This window comes from Camellia sinensis, chromosome 14 (assembly GCF_055761805.1).
Source record: "Camellia sinensis isolate YWXY chromosome 14, ASM5576180v1, whole genome shotgun sequence".
NCBI lineage: Eukaryota > Viridiplantae > Streptophyta > Magnoliopsida > Ericales > Theaceae > Camellia > Camellia sinensis.
Window position 1 is genome coordinate 80,781,874 of NC_138974.1, and position 8,342 is coordinate 80,790,215.

General features: G+C 29.7%; 1 pseudogene; it reads left to right on the plus strand.

The window, feature by feature from the left end:
- Window positions 1–3,039: 3,039 nt before the first annotated feature.
- On the plus strand, window positions 3,040–3,525 carry LOC114291101 (21 kDa protein pseudogene; annotated as a pseudogene).
- Window positions 3,526–8,342: the final 4,817 nt, after the last annotated feature.

Here is an 8,342-nt window from a genome sequence, read left to right on the forward strand (position 1 = left end):
TTTGCATCAATTTTACTCATCCCATTAGCATACATTTATAATCAAATAGAAGTTGTTGATGTGACACTAAAACTTATTTTGAATTTATTTTATTGCCACCCAAAATATCAATTTGACCTCCAATATATATATATAATAATAATAAATAATAAATAGAAAAAATAGCATCTCCCAAATAAGTTATATGGGTCACATCACCTCTCTATTTTTCTTTATATTTTTCAATAAAAAGTCAAAAAATACATTTATTTGAATCATCTCAAACAACTCAATTTAACGCCTTGTTTGGGATGTATTAGAATAGCACATCCTTTTATCTTTTTTGGGGCTACATCAACTTTTATTTGGGTCACATCACCTCTCTATCACATTTCACATCTTTTCATTAAAAGTTAAAGTATTAATGAGTGGTTTGGGATGATTTAAATAAGTGCATTTTTTTACTTTTTATGAAAAGATATACAAAAAAATTGAGAGGTGATGTGACCTCAAAAAGATAAAAAGTGTGTACTTATTAATTTATACCAAACCATACAACACTTAGCCTAAGTTTGGCATGTAGGCTAATTTGGCTTTTCGTCTAAATTGACCACAAAAAGATAAAATATGCTAAAAAGTCCAGAAGATAAAGTGTCACATTTAAACTGTAATCATTTTACTTGTTTTGTCACAAAAATAAAAAAAGCCAAAAAGCCCAATCCAAACGAACTTTTTCCTTAGGCTAAAATATCCAAAAAGCCAAAAAGCTAATATAGATCCCAAACGAATAATAGTTTTCATCTAAAAAAGGTGGGAAAATTAAATTTTAAATAATATTTGCAAGAAACAATTATTTTTTAAAAAAAAACTTCATTTAAAATCGTCACTTGGGAAAACTATTTTAGTAATTTTTTAATTTTTTGACTAAAATTTGAGGTAAAAAAATTAATATATTTGAGATAAATTTTTGAATTTTACCAAAAAAAAAAATGTAAAAGTAGAGAGAATAAATTTTCTGGCTTTTTTTTGTATAGTATGTATGTTTGTTTTTTTAATTGTTTTAAATTTTTTTTTGACTTTTAGGCTAAAACAATAAGTTGCCTTGAGTCTCAAATTACTTTGAGTTGACTCCAGAAAAACTAAGGCCTTATTTGTCATAATCTAAAAAAGTTAAAAAATTAAAAAGTCACTGTCCTATTTAAGTCATATCATCTTATTTAAGTCACATCAGTTCTCTACCACATCACTTCAAACCCAACCCATATTTCATAAAAAGTCAAAAAGTGCACTTATTTAGATTATCCCAAACTACCTCTAATTGAGCCCAAAATTAAGTCTACTAACTCTCTCTCTCTCTCTCTCTCTCTCTCTCTCTCTCTCTCTCTCTCTCTCTCTCTCTCTCTCTCTCTCTCTCTCTCTCTCTCTCTCTCTCTCTCTCTCTCTCTCTCTCTCTCTCTCTCTCTCTCTCTCTCTCTCTGTGTGTGCAATTGCAACTAGTTTATCTTGCAAATTAATCTTAATATAACTAATCAATTAGTAGGTAGAAAATTGTGTGGGTAAAAATTTAGACCATACATATTTTGAGAGAAATATTTTCTTCTGAGATTTGGAAAACATTATTGAATGATGAAAATTATTATTAAATATTAAAAAATTTAGGATAAATTACAAATATACTCCTTGTAATTACTTAAAATATGAATTGTCTCCTGTAGTTTTGGAAATTACATTTCACCTGTTCAAATTTCTAATCACATAACAAATGATCCATTTTATTAATAAATTATAAAGTCAATTAATGGTTTTAATGATGTTAGGAATATATTTCAATTAATTCATATAATTTTATTATTGTATAAGATAGTAATTAGAAATTTTATTTTTTCCATTAATTTTGTTAAATAAAAAATTATAAGGTGTATTTGTGATTTCCAAAACTATAGAGAACAATTCATATTTTAAGTAAATCTCAAAGAGTGTAATTTGTATTTTACCTTTAATTTTATTTATTTATATATATTTAGATGTTTGATTGATAATTTTGATACAGTTTTGGGGGCAAAATAAAGTTTCAAACGAAATTTTAGTGTCACGTTAGTAACTTTCGCTCAATTATAGACAACAGTTGACAACATAATAAAATTGATCAAATATTATATAATTTCAATATAAAATTGATATTATTAAAAGAATATGGGTTAAATTAATTTTTAAGTGATAATTTAGGGATAAAATGAATTTTTTTTTCTTGATTTGATATGAATTACTTCAACCATTTTATCAAATTTTCATCAAAATTTAACCTCACCTGAATCTAACCATTTGTATTCCATCCCTTCCTTATGATTAAGTTATTCCTCATGTGGGATACTTGTCCAAATCATTTTTAAACTAAAACATGGACAAAAGGTTTTGTTGGACAAAGAATTTATTCCCATGATTGTTTCCTACCAAACAAACATGGCCTTACAAGATTCTACGACCATCTTAGAAAAAAAAAAAAAAATTCCTAGTACATCATATATTATTGGGAGTTTATATTTCCACACACCTTTGAATGGAGTGAAATGGAATGTTGGACAACCAAATGCTAGTAAACATCTAGCAGTGCGAGCACAACTGTCGATTATTAAATGTTGTAAGGAAATGTATTTCACTAAGTTTTTGACATTATATGTGATTTACATAACAAATATGACTGCTTTGTATGAGTTGACGCAGTTATCAAGTCCGATATTGTGTATATTAAGTCATAATATCATTTATCAATTTTAGAAACTTTGAACAAAATATGATTACAGTTGGAGTCGAATGCCTATTTTGCACATCTATACCTTATCTAAATAAAGTAAATGTCGAAATTGCTATGGTACATGGTCAAATTGGTGACACGGTATTCACCAAGGGTGATGCGCAACTCACGTTAGAACAAAAATAGACCAAGGCATGCTCTATAAAATGTTGCCATAGAGACCTCTTAACCCGCATCCTCCTCATTTAACAAATTCTCTCTATTCTAAACCATCCTCCTCAATTAATAAATCCACACTACTCTAAAACATGGCAAGACCTACCCTTCAATTGCTTCTCTTGGCCCTCTATGTCTTGTACATTTCGAGTACAGGTGAATCCACAACCCTGGCAAATATTGTTAAGGCCCGCACTGCGTTGACGACAAGCTTGGCAACAGCTGGATCCATAAAAGCAAATATGTTGAAGCTAAAAACACTTAAGGGACTTAAGGCCACAGATTCCGAAGTCTTGAAGGATTGCTTGGGTCATGTTGAAGAAAGTGTGGACAAACTTAGCCAATCTGTACGAGAGATTAAGTTCTTGGGCCAAGTCAAAGGTGACAAGTTTGTTTTTCACAAAGGCAACGTGCAAACTTGGACTAGTGCTGCCTTAACTGAAATAGATGATTGTGAGGAAGGATTGTCAAGCAAAGCTATAGATAGTAAAATTAAGGGCTCCATACAAGGACAGGTCACTGATGCTAAGAAACTTATTAGTAATGCACTAGCAACAATTAACCAATTGGCACAATGAGCCATACCAACAATGTTTGAATTGCAAAAGGTTCAGATGACACAGAGTATGAGGGGGATCGACTTTATGTCGTTTGTTTTTATCATGAAGATTGTATTTTGAGACCTTGTATGGGAACTTTAAAATATGTGATATGACATGTGGTTATAAAAATCATAATTATTAGTTCCTTGTGGTTTTGTTTTATTTATTTAAGAATATAAGTTACACTTACTATATAAAATAACCCAAAAAAAAGAAAGAAAGATAAAGCATAACATCAAATCAATTGTAATTAAGAGGATGCAAAGTAACATAAGAAAGGTTATTTTTTAATATGCGTACTAAATGATTTATCAATTAAAGTGGCACTCGACAATTCTTCAGAATTAATATATAATTGAATTTTGTATTCAAGTGGTTTTGTCATCGTTCATATTGTTTCAAAATTTAATTTTAACAATATTCATAAAAGAAGTTAAGTTTCTATATCACTTTTTTAAGACTGGAGCCATCCAATGATATAAATATTTTGAGACCTTAGTAAATGAGGATTTTTTTTGTTTGTCTATTAGGAGTTACAACCACCCTTAACCTTAGTGTACCTTCATTGAGAATAGAAAAATTCGTACCATCTACACTTATCTCAAGCTCTTAAACCTGAGTCCTATAAAAATAAAATAAACAAATGAGTCTGGAGATGCATTAATTGTTATTTCTTTATTTTTCCTCTTCTCAATTGCATGAGAGTCATCAAGGGTTGGTGGTATATCTTGTTTGAACATCTTGTCACTCTATTTTATTTAGTTATTAAAATAAGCTACACGGATGCACGATGCTTCTTATCTAATGTTTTACCAAGAAGTTAAAAGCACAATTTGTTAGAAAAATTCAAATCTTCAAGTTTGCAGTCTTGGAGAACCTCTAAGGACATGACAAAACTACTTGTTTCAAGTTGCGTCGCGTTGTCAGTTTCTAAAGACAATCAGTTTGTTTGGTTTCAGTTTTTTGAAAATTGAGTTTTTTGTTTTTTATTTTTCGTATTTTTTTGTTTTTAGTGAATATTTTTAAAATTTTAAGCAATTTTTTATTTTTTTAGATGCACCTTACTTAGATGTATCTAAGCAGTAAAATATTTGTGAAAAAATATTTTAAAAATTATTAAATATATAAAAATACGAAAAATGTATTGAATTTTCATATATTTTTTGGTATTTAATGAATTTTTTAAAGATTTTTTTCACAAATATTATACTTTTTAAGTGTATTTATGTTAAAGGCGTCTAAACATTAAAAAAAAATTACTTAAGATATCAAAAAAATTCAATGAAAACAAAAAAATACAGAAAACAAAAAAATAGAATTTTCTGAAAAGTGAATTCTGAAAACTGAAACCAAACTGAATGAATATTTTTTTCTTCTCCAGATAATGTGCATAATGTTGTTGCAAATTTGATTCCAAGATACCCTTGATATGAATAAGAGAACCGAGACCCTAATTTTCAAGTTTGCAATCAGTGGATATTAGAAATTGGCAAAATCATAATGCTAATTTCGGAGAGAGTTACAATTGCAACGATAATTCTGAGTTCGGAGAAGTGTTTTTTCGGGTTGGACCATTGCATATTTATAAGCCAAGAGGCTGAGGCACCGCTATGAATGAATGAGGTGTACCCATTTGGGTATGAGTGCATTACACTCAAAGATTTTCAGGTTCAATTTTGATTCGTTGGATATGTGACTGCGAGTTTTAGGGATAAAGGTTTTTTTTTTTTTTTTTTGTTGTCTCTAATGTGAAAATTTTGTTGCAAAAAATATAATAAGGTCTCAAAATAATTTATATTATAAAATGGCTCCAACTTTGGAAGAAGTGATGTAGAACCTTAACTCCGAGTATGAATATTGTTAAAATTAAACTTTGAAATAAGATGAACGACTGCACAAAAAACTTAATTTTGAAATTCAATGGTATATTGAATCTAAAAAGTTGTCGATTGCCATTTAAATTAATGAATCATATGACATCTATGCGTATTAAAAAATAGAGAAAATTTTATTGTGCCCTCTAAACTATCACTCAAAAATCATTTTAGCCTATGTTCTTTTAATAATATTAATTTTATACCTAAACTATTTGATTTTGGATCACTTTTACCCCGCCGTCAGCTGCTATAACGGTTTCGGCTTAAACCCGACCCATTTAATACTCTTAGATCTAAGATTCACTACTTGTAATTGTGGTTCATATCCTTTGTTGTCTTGTTCGTAGTCGCGTAGAGTTGTTAGTTGTGTTTGAAACAGGTTGGAAGTTAGTTTTTCAAAAGAGTTGTTATTCTTCTTTTCTGGTTGTTCGCTAGAGCGGTATTTTGGTCGCTCGAGCGGCCTTTGAGATCTCCCAGTATTTTGCAGGTTTGCAAAAGTTCTGAGAGTAGGGTATTTTCGCTTAAGCAGTATTTCTTGCGCTTGAGCGGTCTTCTTCAGTCTGCAAAACTTTTGGAATGGTGTCATTATTCGCTCGAGTGGTGTTTTGGTCGCTGGAACGGTGTCGCTTATTGTCTCTTTCGCTCAAATGATGTTTTGGTCGCTCGAGCGGTCTACGTATAATCAATTCGGGAAAAATGGTTTCAATCATTTTTCCATTCCCCTCTCTCTCTAAAACCTTCCAAATCCTAATTTCTTCACTCTCTCTCTCTCTCTCTCTTTCTCTCTCTAGTTCTTGCCTTAAAACCCCAAATACACCCTTGCCTATTGATGTCTCTACCATAGCTTTTTGGAGAAAAAGGTAGAGCTCGTCAAAAGTTTCATTCTAATCGGAAAGGATCTTGTTTTTGGCTCCATCAATTTCAACCCTTGTTTTCTTCATATTCTAGACTTGAGGTGGGGATTTCTTCAACCTTTTGCATGATTCTTAGCTTAGTTATTTACTCTTTGAAAAGTGTTTAGTGATTTGGGGGTTCTGGGTTAAACCTAAGGTTTGAGGTTGAAAAGTAAAAGAGGGATTTTTCAAATAAATTTTTGAGAAGGACTGTGGATGTGTGTATATATTGTTGGATTGTGTTGGAAATTCCTCTTTCAAATCTGATTTTGAAAATACAGAAGGTTTTGTTGAAAAATCATTGATGTTGGTTTTTAAAAGAAAATGAGATAGTGTTAGATTTTGAAAGGATATGGAAAAGGGTATCTGTTGATGATGAGAGTAGAGTTGGATATTTATTATCACTCCCATTTTGAAATTTTGAGATTTTATCTATTGTTGGAAAAATATTTTTTTGAGTAGAAATATCTGTTTTGGGCTATCGGTGAAGGATAACTTTGATTATTTTAGAAATTGCATGAGGATCAGGTTAAATTAAAACTAATTTCTAAAATAGAATTGTTGTGAGAGAGAGAGAGAGAGAGAGATAGATAGATAGAGATAGAGATAGAGTAGATTTCGAATTTGGGGCTCAATTAGTTTTCAGCTGTCCAACTCAACGTAATTCGAGAATTGAAAAGACCATTTTAAAAGATATATAGTTTTTAAATAATTTTTTGTAAAGTTCATTATTTAAATATATTTCTTTTACTCTTTTAGATGAAAATTATTATTAGATATTTAATTTAATTTTCTTAATATATTCATGGGTCTAATTGATATTTTGGGCATAGTTTGAGGGTAAAATGAAGTTTTGATGCTACATGAACAACTTCCGTTTAATTATAGAGGGTAGTTAAAGGAGGGAGTTAAATTGATCAAAAATTAAATAATATAGATGTAAAATTGATATTATTAAAAAATAAGAGTTGAATTGATTTTTGAGTGACAATTTTTTTTTATGATTCCTTTTATAGTGAATATAACTTATATTCTTAAATAAATAAAAAAATCTTAATAAACATCACTACAAGAATTTACACAATTGCCGACCACTTTTGCCGACCAAAAAAATTTTGGTCGCAAAAAAATGACATTTGGCGACCAAATATTAATTAGTCGCGAATGATCAAATATTTTTGGCGACCAAATATTATTGGTCGCAGCATGTTGTTGACCCCTCGCATGACAAAATTTTAGATTCGTGCCTGAGGACATGTATTGTGTTGGACAAATAACTAATATTGAGTAGCTGTGAAAAATGCACCAACCAAAACACAAATTTGAGAGCAATATATATGTCAATGATATTATATTAAAATGTATAAAATACTATAACTCGAGTTGTCCATATACGTATATATTATATAAAGTCCTGTTAACACGTACCGATGATATTAGAAGATTGTACATTTTTATACATGCGCTTTCCCGCTGAATGCACAATATATCTAAGCTGACATGTTAACAAAATCATATTATATGTAATATATTGTATATATTAAAACAAACTAGGTAAATGTATGACGATTGGCTAAGCATGGCATTATGGCAACATATACTAACTAGAATCACATATGGTGTGCTCAACCATAATTTTATATCTACAATCCTTAGATTTATTGATGTGACAAATTTAGATCTTCTCCAATAATTTTGTATTTCGACGATGCCAATCTACATTTTGTCATGTTATAAAATTCAAAATTCTATAATTTGGGTTAAACTTCAATTGCGCCATTTCTTATCCATCTGAAGTAAAATAATAATAAAAAAAAATATTACGTTTCTTAGCTCATAATGACAAAGAAAGAAAAAGAGCAACAAAAAGAAAGAAAAAATCTTTGAATTTCATGTATTGAAGTGACACTGGGACTAATACGTAATAAAATGGAAAAATAACTAAGGCATCACAAGGAACTAACACTTATGATTTTTTTAACCAGATGTCATATCACATATTTTTAACCATACAATGTCCCAA